Source organism: Ursus americanus, chromosome 19 (assembly GCF_024610735.1).
Source record: "Ursus americanus isolate L20-20 chromosome 19, mUrsAme1.1.p, whole genome shotgun sequence".
Lineage (NCBI taxonomy): Eukaryota > Metazoa > Chordata > Mammalia > Carnivora > Ursidae > Ursus > Ursus americanus.
Genome location: NC_142145.1, coordinates 60,042,058 through 60,065,437, shown reverse-complemented (window position 1 = coordinate 60,065,437; position 23,380 = coordinate 60,042,058).

Below are 23,380 nucleotides of genomic sequence, written 5' to 3'. Positions count from 1 at the left end.
TGACCCTGACCCTAACCCTAACCATGACCCTCACCCTAAACCTAACGCTGACCCTGACACTGACCCTAATCCCTAAACCCTGACCCTGATCCTAACCCTAACCCGAACCCTAACCCTAACCAGAACCCTAACCCTAAGCTGAAACCTAACCCTAACCCGAACCCTAACCGTAACCCTAACCCTAACCCTAACCCTAAAACTAACCTGACCCTAACCCTAACCCTAACCCGAACCCTAACCATAACCCGTACCGTAACCCGAACCCGAACCCGAACCCTTACCCGAAACCTAACCCTAAGCCGAACCCAAACCCGAATACTAACCCTAACCCCATCCCTAACCCGAACCGGAACCCGACGCGAACTGTCAACCGAACACGAACCCTAACCCTAACCCTGACACTGACCCTGACCCTGATCCTGACCATGACCCTGACCCTAATCCTAACCCTAAACCCTAATACCTGACCCTCACCCCAAACCAAACCCTGACCCTGACCCTGACTCTAAACCCTAAACCCTGACCCTGACCCTGACCCTACCCTAACCCGAACCCTGACCGGAACCCTAACCCTAACCCTGACATGAATCTGAACCCGAACCCTAACCCTAACCCGAACCCGAATCCCTAACACGAACCCAAACCCGAACCCCTAACCCGAACCCTAACCCGAACCCGAACCCTAGCCCTAACCCGAACCCGAAACCTAACCAGAACTCTAACCCTAACCCTAACCATACCCGAAATATAACCCTAAACCTAACCCTAACCCGAACCCTAACCCTAACCCGTACCCTAACACGAACCCTAACCCAAAACCTAACCCTAACAGTAACCCTAACCCTAACCCTCTCCTAATCCTAACCCTTACCCTAACCCTTACTTGAACCCGAACCTGAAACGTAACCCGAACCCTAAACCTAACACTAACCCTAACCCTCAGCCTAACACGAACCTGAACCCGAATCCTAACCGTAACCCTACTCGAAACAGAACCCTAACCCAAACCCTAACCCTAAACCGAACCATAACCCTAACCAGAACCCTAGCCCTAACCCGAACCCTAACCTTAATCCAAACCCTAACACGAAACCTAACCCTAACCCTAACCCGAACCCTAACCTTAACATGAACCTGAACCCGAAACCTAACCCTAACCCTAACCCTAACACGAAAACTAACCCTAACCCTAACCCTAACCCTAACCCTAACCTGAAGCCGAACCCTAACCCTAACCCTACCCGAACCCTAACCCTAAACCAAACCCTAAACCTAACCCTAACCCTACCCGAACCCTAACCCTAAACCAAACCCTAACCCTAAACCTAACCCGAACCCTAACCCTAACCCTCAACCGAATCCTACCCCAAACCCTAACCCTAACCCTAACCCTAACATGAACAGAAACCCGAAACCTAACCCTAACCCAAACCCTAACACGAACACTAAACCTAACCCTAACCCTAACCATAACGTGAACCCTAACCCTAACCCTAACCCTAACCCGAACCCTAACCCTAACCCGAACCCTCACCCTAACCCGAACTCTAACCCTAACCATAATCGGAACCCGAACACTAACCCTAACCCGAACCCTAACCCTAACGTGAACCCGAACCCGAATCCAAAACCTAACCCTAACCCGAACCCTAACCCGAACTCTAACCCTAACCCTAACCCTAACCCTAACCCTAACCTAACCCTAACCCTAACCCGAACCCTAACACTAACCCTAACCGTAACCCTAACCCGAACGCTAACCCTAAACCGAATCGTAACCGTAACCCTAACCCTAACCCTAACCATAACCCGAACCCTAAACCAAACCCTAACCCTAAGCCTAACCCTAACCCTAACCCTAACCCTAACTCAAACCCTAACCCGAACCCTAACCCGAACCCTAACCCTAACCCTAACCCTAACTTAACCCTAACCCGAACCCGAACGCTAACCCTAACCCTAACCCTAACCCGTACCCTAACCCGAACCCGAACCCTTACCCGAACCCTAACCCTAAACTGAACCGTAACCCTAACCCGAACCCTAGTCCTAAACCGAACGCTAACCCTAACCTGAACCCTAAAAGGACCCTAAACCTACCCTAACCCTCAGCCTAACCCAAATCCGAATTCTAACCCTAACTTAACCCTTACCCTAACCCTAACCTGAACACTAACCCTGACGTGAACTTGAACCCGAACCCTAACCTTAAACCAAACCCTAACCCTAACACTAACCCTCAGCCTAACCCGAACCCTAACCCTAACCATAACCCTAACCCTAAACCTCAGCCTAACCCTAACCCTAAACCTAACCCTAACCCGAACACAAACCCTAACCCTAAGCCTAAACCGATTCCGAACCCTAACCCTAACCCTAACCCTAACCCTAATCCTAACCCTGAACCTAACCCTAACCCCAAACCCTAAAACCTGACCCTGACCCTAACCCTAACCATGACCCTCACCCTAAACCTAACGCTGACCCTGACACTGACCCTAATCCCTAAACCCTGACCCTGATCCTAACCCTAACCCGAACCCTAACCCTAACCAGAACCCTAACCCTAAGCTGAAACCTAACCCTAACCCGAACCCTAACCGTAACCCTAACCCTAACCCTAACCCTAAAACTAACCTGACCCTAACCCTAACCCTAACCCGAACCCTAACCATAACCCGTACCGTAACCCGAACCCGAACCCGAACCCTTACCCGAAACCTAACCCTAAGCCGAACCCTAACCCGAATACTAACCCTAACCCCATCCCTAACCCGAACCGGAACCCGACGCGAACTGTCAACCGAACACGAACCCTAACCCTAACCCTGACACTGACCCTGACCCTGATCCTGACCATGACCCTGACCCTGACCCTAATCCTAACCCTAAACCCTAATACCTGACCCTCACCCCAAACCAAACCCTGACCCTGACCCTGACTCTAAACCCTAAACCCTGACCCTGACCCTGACCCTACCCTAACCCGAACCCTGACCGGAACCCGAACCCTAACCCTGACATGAATCTGAACCCGAACCCTAACCCTAACCCTAACCCTAACCCTAACCCGAACCCTAACCATAACCCGTACCGTAACCCGAACCCGAACCCGAACCCTTACCCGAAACCTAACCCTAAGCCGAACCCTAACCCGAACACTAACCCTAACCCCATCCCTAACCCGAACCGGAACCCGACGCGAACTCTCAACCGAACACGAACCCGAACCATGACACTGACCGTGACCCTGATCCTGACCATGACCCTGACCCTAATCCTAACCCTAAACCCTAATACCTGACCCTGACCCCAAACCTAACCCTGACCCTGACCCTGACTCTAAACCCTAAACCCTGACCCTGACCCTGACCCTACCCTAACCCGAACCCTGACCGGAACCCGAACCCTAACCCTGACATGAATCTGAACCCGAACCCTAACCCTAACCCGAACCCGAATCCCTAACACGAACCCAAACCCGAACCCTAACCCGAACCCTAACCCTAACCCGAACCCTAGCCCTAACCCGAACCCTAACCCGAACCCGAATCCTAACCAGAACCCTAACCCTAACCCTAACCCTAACCATACCCGAAATATAACCTAAACCTAACCCTAACCCGAACCCTAACCCTAACCCGTACCCTAACACGAACCCTAACCCAAAACCTAACCCTAACAGTAACCCTAACCCTAACCCTCTCCTAATCCTAACCCTTACCCTAACCCTTACTCGAACCCGAACCTGAAACGTAACCCGAACCCTAAACCTAACACTAACCCTAACCCTCAGCCTAACACGAACCTGAACCCGAATCCTAACCGTAACCCTACTCGAAACAGAACCCTAACCCAAACCCTAACCCTAAACCGAACCATAACCCTAACCAGAACCCTAGCCCTAACCCGAACCCTAACCTTAATCCTAACCCTAACACGAAACCTAACCCTAACCCGAACCCTAACCTTAACATGAACCTGAACCCGAAACCTAACCCTAACCCTAACCCTAACACGAAAACTAACCCTAACCCTAAACCTAACCCTAACGTGAACCCTAACACTAACCCTAACCCTAAACCTAACCCTAAACCTAACCCTAACCCTAACGCTAACGCGAACCCTAACCATAACCCTAACCCTAACCTTAACCCGAAACCGAACCCTAACCCGAACCCTAACCCTAACCCGAACCCTAACCCGAACCATAACCCTAACCCTAACCCTAAACCTGACCCTGACCCTTACCCTGACCCTAAACCCTAAACCCTGACCCTGACCCTGACCCTAACCCTAAACCGAACCCTGACCCGAACCTGAACACTAACCGTGATGCGAACTTGAACCCGAACCTGAACGCGAACCCCTAACCTGACCCCAAACCCGAACCCCTAACCCTAACCCTAACCCTAAACCTAACCCTAACCCGAACCCTAACCCGAACACCAATTCTAACCCTAACACTAACCCTAACCCTAACCGAAAACGAACCCGAACCCGAACCATAACCCAAACGCGAACCCTAACCCTAACCCGAACCCGAACCCTATCCCTAACCCTAAACTTAAACCCTAAAACCTCACCGTGACCCAAACACTAACCCTGATCCTGACCATGAACCTGACCCTGACCCTAGACCCTAAACCCTGACGCTGACCCTGACCCTAACCCAAACCCAAAACCTGACCTGAACCCTAACCCTAACCCTAACCCTACCCGAACCCTAACCCTAAAACAAACCCTAACCGTAAACCTAACCCTAACCTGAAGCCGAACCCTAACCCTAACCCTACCCGAACCCTAACCCTAAACCAAACCCTAAACCTAACCCTAACCCTACCCGAACCCTAACCCTAAACCAAACCCTAACCCTAAACCTAACCCGAACCCTAACCATAACCCTCACCCGAATCCTAACCTAAACCCTAACCCTAACCCTAACCCTAACATGAACAGAAACCCGAAACCTAACCCTAACCCTAACCCTAACACGAACACTAAACCTAACCCTAACCATAACCATAACGTGAACCCTAACCCTAACCCTAACCCTAACCCGAACCCTAACCCTAACCCTATCCCTAACCGGAAACCTAACCCTAACCCTAACCCTAACCCTAACCCGAACCCGAACCCGAACCCCTAACCCTAACCCTAACCCTAACCCTACAAGAACCCTAACCCTAACCCTAAAACTAACCCGTACCCTGGCCCTAACTCAAACCCTAACCCGAACCCTAACCCTAACCCTAAGCCTAACTCAAACCCTAACCCGAACCCTAACCCTAACCCGAACCCGAACCCTTCCCTAACCCTAACCCATACCCGAACCCTAACCCTAACCGTCCCCGAACCCTAACCCTAACCCAAAACCTAACCCTAACCCGAACCCTAACCGTAACCCTAACCCTAACCCGTACCCTCACCCTAACCCTAATCCCTAAACACTGACCTTGACCCTAACCCTAACCCTGACACTGACCCTGACCCTAACCCTAACCCGAACCCTGACCGGAACCTGAAGCCTAACCCTGACGCGAACCTGAACCCGAACCCAAACCCCGAACCTGAACCCGAAACCAAACCCCTAACCCTAAGCCTAACCCTAACCGGAACCCTTACATGAACCCAAACCCTAATGCGAACCCTCACCCGAACCCTAACCCGAACCCTACACCTAAACCGAACCCGAACCTGACCCGAACCCTATCACGAAACCTAACCCTGACCCTGACCATGACCCTCACACTAACCCTCACCCTAAACCCTCAAACCTGACCCTGAACCTAACCTTAAACTTGACCCTGACCCTGACCCTAACCCTAAACCCTGACACTGACCCTGACCCTCACCCTAACCCGAACCCTGACCCTAACCCTAACCTGAACACTAACCCTAACCCTAACCCTAACCCAAACCCTAACCGTAACCCTAACCCTAACCCGAAAACTAACCCTAACCCTAACCCTAACCCTAACCCTAACCATAATCGGAACCCGAACACTAACCCTAACCCGAACCCTAACCCTAACCCTAACGTGAACCCGAACCCGAATCCAAAACCTAACCCTAACCCGAACCCTAACTCTAACCCTAACCCTAACCCTAACCTAACCCTAACCCTAACCCGAACCCTAACCCTAACCCTAACCGTAATCCTAACCCGAACGCTAACCCTAAACCGAATCGTAACCCTAACCCTAACCGTAACCCTAACCCTAACCCTAACCCTAACCATAACCCGAACCCGAAACCTAACCCTAACCCTAACCCTAACCCTAACCCTAACGCTACCCGAACCCTAACCCTAAACCAAACCCTAACCCTAAGCCTAACCCTCACCCTAACCCGAACTCTAACCCTAACCATAACCCCAACCCGAAACCTAACCCTAACAGTAACCCTAACCCGAAACCTAACCCTAACCCGAACACTAACCCTAACCCTAATCCTCACCGTAACCCTAACCCTAACCCTAACCCTAACCCTAACAGTAACCCTAACCCTAACCCTAACCCTAAACCTAACCCTAACCCTAACCCGAACCGTAACCATAACCCTAACCCTAACCTTAACCTGAAACCGAACGCTAACCGAAACCTGACCCGAACCAGAACACTAAACCTGACGCGAATTTGAACCCAAAACCTAACCCGAACCCGAACCCCGAACCCGAACCCCTAACCCTAACCCTAACCCTAACCCTACAAGAACCCTAACCCTAACCCTAAAACTAACCCGAACCCTGGCCCTAACTCAAACCCTAACCCAAACCCTAACCCTAACCCTAACCCTAACCCTAACTCAAACCCTAACCCGAACCCTAACTCTAACCCGAACCCGAACCCTTCCCTAACCCTAACCCATACCCGAACCCTAACCCTAACCGTCCCCGAACCCTAACCCTAACCCAAAACCTAACCCTAACCCGAACCCTAACCGTAACCCTAACCCTAACCCGTACCCTCATCCTAACCCTAATCCCTAAACACTGACCTTGACCCTAACCCTAACCCTGACACTGACCCTGACCCTAACCCTAACCCTAACCCTGACGCGAACATCAACACGAAACCTAACCCGAACCCTAACCCGAACCCTAACCCTAACCCTAACCCTAAACCTAACCCTCACCCGAACCCTAACACGAACACTAACCCTAACCCTGACTCTAACACTAACATTAAACTTAACCCTAACCCGAATCTGAGCCCTAACTCTAACCCTAACCTATCCGAACCCTAACCCTAACCCAAACCCTAACCGTAACCCTAACCCGAACACTAACCCTAACCCTAACCCTAACCCTAACCCTAACCCTATCCGAACCCTAACCCTAACCCAAACCCTAACCGTAACCCTAACCCTAACCCGAACACTAACCCTAACCCTAACCCTAACCCTAACCCTAACCATAATCGGAATCCGAACACTAACCCTAACCCGAACCCTAACCCTAACCCTAACGCTACCCGAACCCTAACCCTAAACCAAACCCTAACCCTAAGCCTAACCCTAACCCTAACCCTAACTCAAACCCTAACCCGAACCCTAACCCGAACCCTAACCCTAACCCTAACCCTAACTTAACCCTAACCCGAACCCGAACGCTAACCCTAACCCTAACCCTAACCCGTACCCTAACCCGAACCCGAACCCTTACCCGAACCCTAACCCTAAACTGAACCGTAACCCTAACCCGAACCCTAGTCCTAAACCGAAAGCTAACCCTAACCTGAACCCTAAAAGGACCCTAAACCTAACCCTAACCCTCAGCCTAACCCGAATCCGAATTCTAACCCTAACTTAACCCTTACCCTAACCCTAACCCGAACACTAACCCTGACGTGAACTTGAACCCGAACCCTAAACTTAAACCAAACCCTAACCCTAACACTAACCCTCAGCCTAACCCGAACCCTAACCCTAACCATAAACCTAACCCTAAACCTCAGCCTAACCCTAACCCTAAACCTAACCCTAACCCGAACACAAACCCTAACCCTAAGCCTAAACCGAATCCGAACCCTAACCCTAACCCTAACCCTAATCCTAACCCTGAACCTAACCCTAACCCCAAACCCTAAAACCTGACCCTGACCCTAACCCTAACCATGACCCTCACCCTAATCCTAACGCTGACCCTGACACTGACCCTAATCCCTAAACCCTGACCCTGATCCTAACCCTAACCCGAACCCTAAACCTAACCAGAACCCTAACCCTAAGCTGAAACCTAACCCTAACCCGAACCCTAACCGTAACCCTAACCCTAACCCTAACCCTAAAACTAACCCGACCCTAACCCTAACCCTAACCCGAACCCTAACCATAACCCGTACCGTAACCCGAACCCGAACCCGAACCCTTACCCGAAACCTAACCCTAAGCCGAACCCTAACCCGAACACTAACCCTAACCCCATCCCTAACCCGAACCGGAACCCGACGCGAACTGTCAACCGAACACGAACCCTAACCCTAACCCTGACACTGACCCTGACCCTGATCCTGACCATGACCCTGACCCTAATCCTAACCCTAAACCCTAATACCTGACCCTGACCCCAAACCTAACCCTGACCCTGACCCTGACTCTAAACCCTAAACCCTGACCCTGACCCTGACCCTACCCTAACCCGAACCCTGACCGGAACCCGAACCCTAACCCTGACATGAATCTGAACACGAACCCTAACCCTAACCCGAACCCGAATCCCTAACACGAACCCAAACCCGAACCCCTAACCCAAACCCTAACCCTAACCCGAACCCTAGCCCTAACCCGAACCCGAATCCTAACCAGAACTCTAACCCTAACCCTAACCATACCCGAAATATAACCCTAAACCTAACCCTAACCCGAACCCTAACCCTAACCCGTACCCTAACACGAACCCTAACCCAAAACCTAACCCTAACAGTAACCCTAACCCTAACCCTCTCCTAATCCTAACCCTTACCCTAACCCTTACTCGAACCCGAACCTGAAACGCAACCCGAACCCTAAACCTAACACTAACCCTAACCCTCAGCCTAACACGAACCTGAACCCGAATCCTAACCGTAACCCTACTCGAAACAGAACCCTAACCCAAACCCTAACCCTAAACCGAACCATAACCCTAACCAGAACCCTAGCCCTAACCCGAACCCTAACCTTAATCCTAACCCTAACACGAAACCTAACCCTAACCCTAACCCGAACCCTAACCTTAACATGAACCTGAACCCGAAACCTAACCCTAACCCTAACCCTAACACGAAAACTAACCCTAACCCTAACCCTAACGCTAATGCGAACCCTAACCATAACCCTAACCCTAACCTTAACCCGAAACCGAACCCTAACCCGAACCCTAACCCTAACCCGAACCCTAACCCGAACCATAACCCTAACCCTAACCCTAAACCTGACCCTGACCCTTACCCTGACCCTAAACCCTAAACCCTGACCCTGACCCTGACCCTAACCCTAAACCGAACCCTGACCCGATCCTGAACACTAACCGTGATGCGAACTTGAACCCGAACCTGAACGCGAACCCCTAACCTGACCCCAAACCCGAACCCCTAACCCTAACCCTAACCCGAAACCTAACCCTAACCCGAACCCTAACCCGAACACCAATTCGAACCCTAACCCTAACCCTAACCCTAACCGAAAACGAACCCGAACCCAAACCATAACCCAAACGCGAACCCTAACCCGAACCCGAACCCTATCCCTAACTCTAAACTTAAACCCTAAAACCTCACCGTGACCCAAACACTAACCCTGATCCTGACCATGAACCTGACCCTGACCCTAGACCCTAAACCCTGACGCTGACCCTGACCCTAACCCAAACCCAAAACCTGACCTGAACCCTAACCCTAACCCTAACCCTAACCCTACCCGAACCCTAACCCTAAAACAAACCCTAACCGTAAACCTAACCCTAACCTGAAGCCGAACCCTAACCCTAACCCTACCCGAAACCTAACCCTAAACCAAACCCTAAACCTAACCCTAACCCTACCCGAACCCTAACCCTAAACCAAACCCTAACCCTAAACCTAACCCGAACCCTAACCCTAACCCTCACCCGAATCCTAACCTAAACCCTAACCCTAACCCTAACCCTAACATGAACAGAAACCCGAAACCTAACCCTAACCCTAACCCTAACACGAACACTAAACCTAACCCTAACCCTAACCATAACGTGAACCCTAACCCTAACCCTAACCCTAACCCTAACCCTAACCCTGACCCGGACCCTACCCTAACCCGAACCCTGACCGGAACCCGAACCCTAACCCTGACATGAATCTGAACACGAACCCTAACCCTAACCCGAACCCGAATCCCTAACACGAACCCAAACCCGAACCCCTAACCCGAACCCTAACCCTAACCCGAACCCTAGCCCTAACCAGAACCCGAATCCTAACCAGAACTCTAACCCTAACCCTAACCATACCCGAAATATAACCCTAAACCTAACCCTAACCCGAACCCTAACCCTAACCCGTACCCTAACACGAACCCTAACCCAAAACCTAACCCTAACAGTAACCCTAACCCTAACTCTCTCCTAATCCTAACCCTTACCCTAACCCTTACTCGAACCCGAACCTGAAACGTAACCCGAACCCTAAACCTAACACTAACCCTAACCCTCAGCCTAACACGAACCTGAACCCGAATCCTAACCGTAACCCTACTCGAAACAGAACCCTAACCCAAACCCTAACCCTAAACCGAACCATAACCCTAACCAGAACCCTAGCCCTAACCCGAACCCTAACCTTAATCCTAACCCTAACACGAAACCTAACCCTAACCCTAACCCAAACCCTAACCTTAACATGAACCTGAACCCGAAACCTAACCCTAACCCTAACCCTAACACGAAAACTAACCCTAACCCTAACCCTAACGCTAACGCGAACCCTAACCATAACCCTAACCCTAACCTTAACCCGAAACCGAACCCTAACCCGAACCCTAACCCTAACCCGAACCCTAACCCGAACCATAACCCTAACCCTAACCCTAAACCTGACCCTGACCCTTACCCTGACCCTAAACCCTAAACCCTGACCCTGACCCTGACCCTAACCCTAAACCGAACCCTGACCCGAACCTGAACACTAACCGTGATGCGAACTTGAACCCGAACCTGAACGCGAACCCCTAACCTGACCCCAAACCCGAACCCCTAACCCTAACCCTAACCCTAAACCTAACCCTAACCCGAACCCTAACCCGAACACCAATTCTAACCCTAACACTAACCCTAACCCTAACCGAAAACGAACCCGAACCCGAACCATAACCCAAACGCGAACCCTAACCCGAACCCGAACCCTATCCCTAACCCTAAACTTAAACCCTAAAACCTCACCGTGACCCAAACACTAACCCTGATCCTGACCATGAACCTGACCCTGACCCTAGACCCTAAACCCTGACGCTGACCCTGACCCTAACCCAAACCCAAAACCTGACCTGAACCCTAACCCTAACCCTAACCCTAACCCTACCCGAACCCTAACCCTAAAACAAACCCTAACCGTAAACCTAACCCTAACCTGAAGCCGAACCCTAACCCTAACCCTACCCGAAACCTAACCCTAAACCAAACCCTAAACCTAACCCTAACCCTACCCGAACCCTAACCCTAAACCAAACCCTAACCCTAAACCTAACCCGAACCCTAACCATAACCCTCACCCGAATCCTAAAGTAAACCCTAACCCTAACCCTAACCCTAACATGAACAGAAACCCGAAACCTAACCCTAACCCTAACCCTAACACGAACACTAAACCTAACCCTAACCCTAACCATAACGTGAACCCTAACCCTAACCCTAACCCTAACCCGAACCCGAACCCTAACCCTAACCCTAACCCTAACCCGAACCCTAACCGTAACCCTAACCCTAACCCGTACCCTCACCCTAACCCTAATCCCTAAACACTGACCTTGACCCTAACCCTAACCCTGACACTGACCCTGACCCTAACCCTAACCCGAACCCTGACCGGAACCTGAAGCCTAACCCTGACGCGAACCTGACCCCGAACCCAAACCCCGAACCTGAACCCGAAACCAAACCCCTAACCCTAAGCCTAACCCTAACCCGAATCCTTACATGAACCCAAACCCTAATGCGAACCCTCACCCGAACCCTAACCCGAACCCTATCACCTAAACCGAACCCGAACCTGACCCGAACCCTAATCACGAAACCTAACCCTGACCCTGATCATGACCCTTCCCTAACCCTCACCCTATACCCTTAAACCTGACCCTGAACCTAACCTTAAACCTGACACTGACCCTGACCCTAAACCCTAAACCCTGACACTGACCCTGACCCTCACCCTAACCCGAACCCTGACGCGAACCTGAACACTAACCCTGACGCGAACATCAACCCGAAACCTAACCCGAATCCTAACCCGAACCCTAACCCTAACCCTAACCCTAACCCTCACCCGAACCCTAACACGAACGCTAACCCTAACCCTGACTCTAACACTAACATTAAACTTAACCCTAACCCGAATCTGAGCCCTAACTCTAACCCTAACCCTATCCGAACCCTAACCCAAACCCAAACCCTAACCGTAACCCTAACCCGAAAACTAACCCTAACCCTAACCCTAACCCTAACCCAACCCCGAACCCAAATCGTAACCCTAACCCTAACCGTAACCCTAACCCTAACCCTAACCATAATCGGAATCCGAACCCTAACCCTAACCCGAACCCTAACCCTAACCCTAACGCGAACCCGAACCCGAATCCAAACCCTAACCCTAACCCGAACCCTAACCCGAACTCTAACCCTAACCCTAACCCTAACCCTAACCCTAAACTACCCTAACCCTACCCGAACCCTAACCCTAACCCGAATCGTAACCTTAACCCTAACCGTAACCCTAACCCTAACCCTAACCCTAACCCGAACCCGAAACTTAACCCTAACCCGAACCCTAAACCTAACCCGACCCTAACCATAACCCTATCCCTAACCGGAAACCTAACCCTAACCCTAACCCGAACCCGAAACCGAACCCTAAACCTAACACTAACCCTAACCCTAACCCGACCCTAACCATAACCCTATCCCTAACCAGAAATCTGACCCTAACCCGAACCCGAACCCGAAACCGAACCCTAACCCTAACCCTAACCCGAAACCTAACCCTAACCCTAACCCTAACCCTGATCCGAACCCTAACCCTAACCCTAACATGAACCCTACCTCTAAACCTAACCCGAACCCGAAGCCAAACACTAACCATAACCCAAACGATACCCGAACCCGAACCCTAAACCAAAACCGATCCCGCACCCTAACCCTAACCCGAAACCTAACCCTAACCCTAACCATAACCGGAACCCTAACCCTGACTCGAACCCTAACGCTAACCCTATCCCTAACCTGAAAACTAATCGTAACCCTAACCCGAACCCTAACCCTAACCCTAACCGTACCCCTAACCCGAATGCTAACCCTAACCCGAACCCTAACCCTAAGCCGACCCTAACCCTAACCCTAACCCTAATCCGAACACTAACCCTAACCCTAACCCTAACCCTAACCCGAACCCGAAGCCAAACACTAACCATAACCCAAACGATACCCGAACCCGAACCCTAAACCAAAACCGATCCCGCAACCTAACCCTAACCCAAAACCTAACCCTAACCCTAACCCTAACCCTATCCCTAACCGGAAACCTAACCCTAACCCTAACCCTAACCCTAACCCTAACCCTAACCCTAACCCTAACCCTAACCATAACCCCAACCCGAAACCTAACCCTAACAGTAACCCTAACCCGAAACCTAACCCTAACCCGAACACTAACCCTAACCCTAATCCTCACCGTAACCCTAACCCTAACCCTAACCCTAACCCTAACAGTAACCCTAACCCTAACCCTAACCCTAAACCTAACCCTAACCCTAACCCGAACCGTAACCATAACCCTAACCCTAACCTTAACCTGAAACCGAACGCTAACCGAAACCTGACCCGAACCAGAACACTAAACCTGACGCGAATTTGAACCCAAAACCTAACCCGAACCCGAACCCCGAACCCGAACCCCTAACCCTAACCCTAACCCTAACCCTACAAGAACCCTAACCCTAACCCTAAAACTAACCCGAACCCTGGCCCTAACTCAAACCCTAACCCAAACCCTAACCCTAACCCTAACCCTAACCCTAACTCAAACCCTAACCCGAACCCTAACTCTAACCCGAACCCGAACCCTTCCCTAACCCTAACCCATACCCGAACCCTAACCCTAACCGTCCCCGAACCCTAACCCTAACCCAAAACCTAACCCTAACCCGAACCCTAACCGTAACCCTAACCCTAACCCGTACCCTCATCCTAACCCTAATCCCTAAACACTGACCTTGACCCTAACCCTAACCCTGACACTGACCCTGACCCTAACCCTAACCCTAACCCTGACGCGAACATCAACACGAAACCTAACCCGAACCCTAACCCGAACCCTAACCCTAACCCTAACCCTAAACCTAACCCTCACCCGAACCCTAACACGAACACTAACCCTAACCCTGACTCTAACACTAACATTAAACTTAACCCTAACCCGAATCTGAGCCCTAACTCTAACCCTAACCTATCCGAACCCTAACCCTAACCCAAACCCTAACCGTAACCCTAACCCGAACACTAACCCTAACCCTAACCCTAACCCTAACCCTAACCCTATCCGAACCCTAACCCTAACCCAAACCCTAACCGTAACCCTAACCCTAACCCGAACACTAACCCTAACCCTAACCCTAACCCTAACCCTAACCATAATCGGAATCCGAACACTAACCCTAACCCGAACCCTAACCCTAACCCTAACGCTACCCGAACCCTAACCCTAAACCAAACCCTAACCCTAAGCCTAACCCTAACCCTAACCCTAACTCAAACCCTAACCCGAACCCTAACCCGAACCCTAACCCTAACCCTAACCCTAACTTAACCCTAACCCGAACCCGAACGCTAACCCTAACCCTAACCCTAACCCGTACCCTAACCCGAACCCGAACCCTTACCCGAACCCTAACCCTAAACTGAACCGTAACCCTAACCCGAACCCTAGTCCTAAACCGAAAGCTAACCCTAACCTGAACCCTAAAAGGACCCTAAACCTAACCCTAACCCTCAGCCTAACCCGAATCCGAATTCTAACCCTAACTTAACCCTTACCCTAACCCTAACCCGAACACTAACCCTGACGTGAACTTGAACCCGAACCCTAAACTTAAACCAAACCCTAACCCTAACACTAACCCTCAGCCTAACCCGAACCCTAACCCTAACCATAAACCTAACCCTAAACCTCAGCCTAACCCTAACCCTAAACCTAACCCTAACCCGAACACAAACCCTAACCCTAAGCCTAAACCGAATCCGAACCCTAACCCTAACCCTAACCCTAATCCTAACCCTGAACCTAACCCTAACCCCAAACCCTAAAACCTGACCCTGACCCTAACCCTAACCATGACCCTCACCCTAATCCTAACGCTGACCCTGACACTGACCCTAATCCCTAAACCCTGACCCTGATCCTAACCCTAACCCGAACCCTAAACCTAACCAGAACCCTAACCCTAAGCTGAAACCTAACCCTAACCCGAACCCTAACCGTAACCCTAACCCTAACCCTAACCCTAAAACTAACCCGACCCTAACCCTAACCCTAACCCGAACCCTAACCATAACCCGTACCGTAACCCGAACCCGAACCCGAACCCTTACCCGAAACCTAACCCTAAGCCGAACCCTAACCCGAACACTAACCCTAACCCCATCCCTAACCCGAACCGGAACCCGACGCGAACTGTCAACCGAACACGAACCCTAACCCTAACCCTGACACTGACCCTGACCCTGATCCTGACCATGACCCTGACCCTAATCCTAACCCTAAACCCTAATACCTGACCCTGACCCCAAACCTAACCCTGACCCTGACCCTGACTCTAAACCCTAAACCCTGACCCTGACCCTGACCCTACCCTAACCCGAACCCTGACCGGAACCCGAACCCTAACCCTGACATGAATCTGAACACGAACCCTAACCCTAACCCGAACCCGAATCCCTAACACGAACCCAAACCCGAACCCCTAACCCAAACCCTAACCCTAACCCGAACCCTAGCCCTAACCCGAACCCGAATCCTAACCAGAACTCTAACCCTAACCCTAACCATACCCGAAATATAACCCTAAACCTAACCCTAACCCGAACCCTAACCCTAACCCGTACCCTAACACGAACCCTAACCCAAAACCTAACCCTAACAGTAACCCTAACCCTAACCCTCTCCTAATCCTAACCCTTACCCTAACCCTTACTCGAACCCGAACCTGAAACGCAACCCGAACCCTAAACCTAACACTAACCCTAACCCTCAGCCTAACACGAACCTGAACCCGAATCCTAACCGTAACCCTACTCGAAACAGAACCCTAACCCAAACCCTAACCCTAAACCGAACCATAACCCTAACCAGAACCCTAGCCCTAACCCGAACCCTAACCTTAATCCTAACCCTAACACGAAACCTAACCCTAACCCTAACCCGAACCCTAACCTTAACATGAACCTGAACCCGAAACCTAACCCTAACCCTAACCCTAACACGAAAACTAACCCTAACCCTAACCCTAACGCTAACGCGAACCCTAACCATAACCCTAACCCTAACCTTAACCCGAAACCGAACCCTAACCCGAACCCTAACCCTAACCCGAACCCTAACCCGAACCATAACCCTAACCCTAACCCTAAACCTGACCCTGACCCTTACCCTGACCCTAAACCCTAAACCCTGACCCTGACCCTGACCCTAACCCTAAACCGAACCCTGACCCGATCCTGAACACTAACCGTGATGCGAACTTGAACCCGAACCTGAACGCGAACCCCTAACCTGACCCCAAACCCGAACCCCTAACCCTAACCCTAACCCGAAACCTAACCCTAACCCGAACCCTAACCCGAACACCAATTCGAACCCTAACCCTAACCCTAACCCTAACCGAAAACGAACCCGAACCCGAACCATAACCCAAACGCGAACCCTAACCCGAACCCGAACCCTATCCCTAACTCTAAACTTAAACCCTAAAACCTCACCGTGACCCAAACACTAACCCTGATCCTGACCATGAACCTGACCCTGACCCTAGACCCTAAACCCTGACGCTGACCCTGACCCTAACCCAAACCCAAAACCTGACCTGAACCCTAACCCTAACCCTAACCCTAACCCTACCCGAACCCTAACCCTAAAACAAACCCTAACCGTAAACCTAACCCTAACCTGAAGCCGAACCCTAACCCTAACCCTACCCGAAACCTAACCCTAAACCAAACCCTAAACCTAACCCTAACCCTACCCGAACCCTAACCCTAAACCAAACCCTAACCCTAAACCTAACCCGAACCCTAACCCTAACCCTCACCCGAATCCTAACCTAAACCCTAACCCTAACCCTAACCCTAACATGAACAGAAACCCGAAACCTAACCCTAACCCTAACCCTAACACGAACACTAAACCTAACCCTAACCCTAACCATAACGTGAACCCTAACCCTAACCCTAACCCTAACCCTAACCCTAACCCTGACCCGGACCCTACCCTAACCCGAACCCTGACCGGAACCCGAACCCTAACCCTGACATGAATCTGAACACGAACCCTAACCTTAACCCGAACCCGAATCCCTAACACGAACCCAAACCCGAACCCCTAACCCGAACCCTAACCCTAACCCGAACCCTAGCCCTAACCAGAACCCGAATCCTAACCAGAACTCTAACCCTAACCCTAACCATACCCGAAATATAACCCTAAACCTAACCCTAACCCGAACCCTAACCCTAACCCGTACCCTAACACGAACCCTAACCCAAAACCTAACCCTAACAGTAACCCTAACCCTAACTCTCTCCTAATCCTAACCCTTACCCTAACCCTTACTCGAAACCGAACCTGAAACGTAACCCGAACCCTAAACCTAACACTAACCCTAACCCTCAGCCTAACACGAACCTGAACCCGAATCCTAACCGTAACCCTACTCGAAACAGAACCCTAACCCAAACCCTAACCCTAAACCGAACCATAACCCTAACCAGAACCCTAGCCCTAACCCGAACCCTAACCTTAATCCTAACCCTAACACGAAACCTAACCCTAACCCTAACCCAAACCCTAACCTTAACATGAACCTGAACCCGAAACCTAACCCTAACCCTAACCCTAACACGAAAACTAACCCTAACCCTAACCCTAACGCTAACGCGAACCCTAACCATAACCCTAACCCTAACCTTAACCCGAAACCGAACCCTAACCCGAACCCTAACCCTAACCCGAACCCTAACCCGAACCATAACCCTAACCCTAACCCTAAACCTGACCCTGACCCTTACCCTGACCCTAAACCCTAAACCCTGACCCTGACCCTGACCCTAACCCTAAACCGAACCCTGACCCGAACCTGAACACTAACCGTGATGCGAACTTGAACCCGCACCTGAACGCGAACCCCTAACCTGACCCCAAACCCGAACCCCTAATCCTAACCCTAACCCTAAACCTAACCCTAACCCGAACCCTAACCCGAACACCAATTCGAACCCTAACCCTAACCCTAACCCTAACCGAAAACGAACCCGAACCCGAACCATAACCCAAACGCGAACCCTAACCCGAACCCGAACCCTATCCCTAACTCTAAACTTAAACCCTAAAACCTCACCGTGACCCAAACACTAACCCTGATCCTGACCATGAACCTGACCCTGACCCTAGACCCTAAACCCTGATGCTGACCCTGACCCTAACCCAAACCCAAAACCTGACCTGAACCCTAACCCTAACCCTAACCCTAACCCTACCCGAACCCTAACCCTAAAACAAACCCTAACCGTAAACCTAACCCTAACCTGAAGCCGAACCCTAACCCTAACCCTACCCGAACCCTAACCCTAAACCAAACCCTAAACCTAACCCTAACCCTACCCGAACCCTAACCCTAAACCAAACCCTAACCCTAAACCTAACCCGAACCCTAACCATAACCCTCACCCGAATCCTAAACTAAACCCTAACCCTAACCCTAACCCTAACATGAACAGAAACCCGAAACCTAACCCTAACCCTAACCCTAACACGAACACTAAACCTAACCCTAACCCTAACCATAACGTGAACCCTAACCCTAACCCTAACCCTAACCCGAACCCGAACCCTAACCCTAACCCTAACCCTAACCCGAACCCTAACCGTAACCCTAACCCTAACCCGTACCCTCACCCTAACCCTAATCCCTAAACACTGACCTTGACCCTAACCCTAACCCTGACACTGACCCTGACCCTAACCCTAACCCGAACCCTGACCGGAACCTGAAGCCTAACCCTGACGCGAACCTGACCCCGAACCCAAACCCCGAACCTGAACCCGAAACCAAACCCCTAACCCTAAGCCTAACCCTAACCCGAATCCTTACATGAACCCAAACCCTAATGCGAACCCTCACCCGAACCCTAACCCGAACCCTATCACCTAAACCGAACCCGAACCTGACCCGAACCCTAATCACGAAACCTAACCCTGACCCTGATCATGACCCTTCCCTAACCCTCACCCTATACCCTTAAACCTGACCCTGAACCTAACCTTAAACCTGACACTGACCCTGACCCTAAACCCTAAACCCTGACACTGACCCTGACCCTCACCCTAACCCGAACCCTGACGCGAACCTGAACACTAACCCTGACGCGAACATCAACCCGAAACCTAACCCGAATCCTAACCCGAACCCTAACCCTAACCCTAACCCTAACCCTCACCCGAACCCTAACACGAACGCTAACCCTAACCCTGACTCTAACACTAACATTAAACTTAACCCTAACCCGAATCTGAGCCCTAACTCTAACCCTAACCCTATCCGAACCCTAACCCAAACCCAAACCCTAACCGTAACCCTAACCCGAAAACTAACCCTAACCCTAACCCTAACCCTAACCCTAACCCAACCCCGAACCCAAATCGTAACCCTAACCCTAACCGTAACCCTAACCCTAACCCTAACCATAATCGGAATCCGAACCCTAACCCTAACCCGAACCCTAACCCTAACCCTAACGCGAACCCGAACCCGAATCCAAACCCTAACCCTAACCCGAACCCTAACCCGAACTCTAACCCTAACCCTAACCCTAACCCTAACCCTAAACTACCCTAACCCTACCCGAACCCTAACCCTAACCCGAATCGTAACCTTAACCCTAACCGTAACCCTAACCCTAACCCTAACCCTAACCCGAACCCGAAACTTAACCCTAACCCGAACCCTAAACCTAACCCGACCCTAACCATAACCCTATCCCTAACCGGAAACCTAACCCTAACCCTAACCCGAACCCGAAACCGAACCCTAAACCTAACACTAACCCTAACCCTAACCCGACCCTAACCATAACCCTATCCCTAACCAGAAATCTGACCCTAACCCGAACCCGAACCCGAAACCGAACCCTAACCCTAACCCTAACCCGAAACCTAACCCTAACCCTAACCCTAACCCTGATCCGAACCCTAACCCTAACCCTAACATGAACCCTACCTCTAAACCTAACCCGAACCCGAAGCCAAACACTAACCATAACCCAAACGATACCCGAACCCGAACCCTAAACCAAAACCGATCCCGCACCCTAACCCTAACCCGAAACCTAACCCTAACCCTAACCATAACCGGAACCCTAACCCTGACTCGAACCCTAACGCTAACCCTATCCCTAACCTGAAAACTAATCGTAACCCTAACCCGAACCCTAACCCTAACCCTAACCGTACCCCTAACCCGAACCCTAACCCTAACCCGAACCCTCACCCTAACCCGAACTCTAACCCTAACCATAATCGGAACCCGAACACTAACCCTAACCCGAACCCTAACCCTAACGTGAACCCGAACCCGAATCCAAAACCTAACCCTAACCCGAACCCTAACCCGAACTCTAACCCTAACCCTAACCCTAACCCTAACCCTAACCTAACCCTAACCCTAACCCGAACCCTAACCCTAACCCTAACCGTAACCCTAACCCGAACGCTAACCCTACACCGAATCGTAACCCTAACCCTAACCGTAACCCTAACCCTAACCCTAACCATAACCCGAACCCTAAACCAAACCCTAACCCTAAGCCTAACCCTAACCCTAACCCTAACCCTAACTCAAACCCTAACCCGAACCCTAACCCGAACCCTAACCCTAACCCTAACCCTAACTTAACCCTAACCCGAACCCGAACGCTAACCCTAACCCTAACCCTAACCCGTACCCTAACCCGAACCCGAACCCTTACCCGAACCCTAACCCTAAACTGAACCGTAACCCTAACCCGAACCCTAGTCCTAAACCGAACGCTAACCCTAACCTGAACCCTAAAAGGACCCTAAACCTAACCCTAACCCTCAGCCTAACCCAAATCCGAATTCTAACCCTAACTTAACCCTTACCCTAACCCTAACCTGAACACTAACCCTGACGTGAACTTGAACCCGAACCCTAACCTTAAACCAAACCCTAACCCTAACACTAACCCTCAGCCTAACCCGAACCCTAACCCTAACCATAAACCTAACCCTAAACCTCAGCCTAACCCTAACCCTAAACCTAACCCTAACCCGAACACAAACCCTAACCCTAAGCCTAAAGCGATTCCGAACCCTAACCCTAACCCTAACCCTAACCCTAATCCTAACCCTGAACCTAACCCTAACCCCAAACCCTAAAACCTGACCCTGACCCTAACCCTAACCATGACCCTCACCCTAAACCTAACGCTGACCCTGACACTGACCCTAATCCCTAAACCCTGACCCTGATCCTAACCCTAACCCGAACCCTAACCCTAACCAGAACCCTAACCCTAAGCTGAAACCTAACCCTAACCCGAACCCTAACCGTAACCCTAACCCTAACCCTAACCCTAAAACTAACCTGACCCTAACCCTAACCCTAACCCGAACCCTAACCATAACCCGTACCGTAACCCGAACCCGAACCCGAACCCTTACCCGAAACCTAACCCTAAGCCAAACCCTAACCCGAATACTAACCCTAACCCCATCCCTAACCCGAACCGGAACCCGACGCGAACTGTCAACCGAACACGAACCCTAACCCTAACCCTGACACTGACCCTGACCCTGATCCTGACCATGACCCTGACCCTAATCCTAACCCTAAACCCTAATACCTGACCCTCACCCCAAACCAAACCCTGACCCTGACCCTGACTCTAAACCCTAAACCCTGACCCTGACCCTGACCCTACCCTAACCCGAACCCTGACCGGAACCCGAACCCTAACCCTGACATGAATCTGAACCCGAACCCTAACCCTAACCCTAACCCTAACCCTAACCCGAACCCTAACCATAACCCGTACCGTAACCCGAACCCGAACCCGAACCCTTACCCGAAACCTAACCCTAAGCCGAACCCTAACCCGAACACTAACCCTAACCCCATCCCTAACCCGAACCGGAACCCGACGCGAACTCTCAACCGAACACGAACCCGAACCATGACACTGACCCTGACCCTGATCCTGACCATGACCCTGACCCTAATCCTAACCCTAAACCCTAATACCTGACCCTGACCCCAAACCTAACCCTGACCCTGACCCTGACTCTAAACCCTAAACCCTGACCCTGACCCTGACCCTACCCTAACCCGAACCCTGACCGGAACCCGAACCCTAACCCTGACATGAATCTGAACCCGAACCCTAACCCTAACCCGAACCCGAATCCCTAACACGAACCCAAACCCGAACCCCTAACCCGAACCCTAACCCTAACCCGAACCCTAGCCCTAACCCGAACCCTAACCCGAACCCGAATCCTAACCAGAACCCTAACCCTAACCCTAACCCTAACCATACCCGAAATATAACCTAAACCTAACCCTAACCCGAACCCTAACCCTAACCCGTACCCTAACACGAACCCTAACCCAAAACCCAGCCCTAACAGTAACCCTAACCCTAACCCTCTCCTAATCCTAACCCTTACCCTAACCCTTACTCGAACCCGAACCTGAAACGTAACCCGAACCCTAAACCTAACACTAACCCTAACCCTCAGCCTAACACGAACCTGAACCCGAATCCTAACCGTAACCCTACTCGAAACAGAACCCTAACCCAAACCCTAACCCTAAACCGAACCATAACCCTAACCAGAACCCTAGCCCTAACCCGAACCCTAACCTTAAT